Source organism: Physeter macrocephalus, chromosome 11 (assembly GCF_002837175.3).
Source record: "Physeter macrocephalus isolate SW-GA chromosome 11, ASM283717v5, whole genome shotgun sequence".
Classification (NCBI taxonomy): Eukaryota; Metazoa; Chordata; class Mammalia; order Artiodactyla; family Physeteridae; genus Physeter; species Physeter macrocephalus.
The window spans coordinates 51,292,284-51,292,591 of NC_041224.1; positions in this window are offsets into that span (position 1 = coordinate 51,292,284).

Consider the following 308-nt stretch of genomic DNA (forward strand, 5'->3'; position numbering starts at 1 on the left):
AGATGTAAAACTCCTCAACAAAATACTAGCAAACAGAATCCAACAGCACATTAAAAGGAACATACACCATGATCAAGTGGGGTTTATTCCAGGAATGCAAGGATTCTTCAACATACGCAAATCAATCAACGTGATACACCATATTAACAAATTGAAGGAGAAAAACCATATGATCATCTCAATAGATGCAGACAAAGCTTTTGACAAAATACAATACACATTTATGATAAAAACCCTCCAGAAAGCAGGCACACAGGGAACTTTCCTCAACATAATAAAGGCCATATATGACAAACCCACAGCCAACA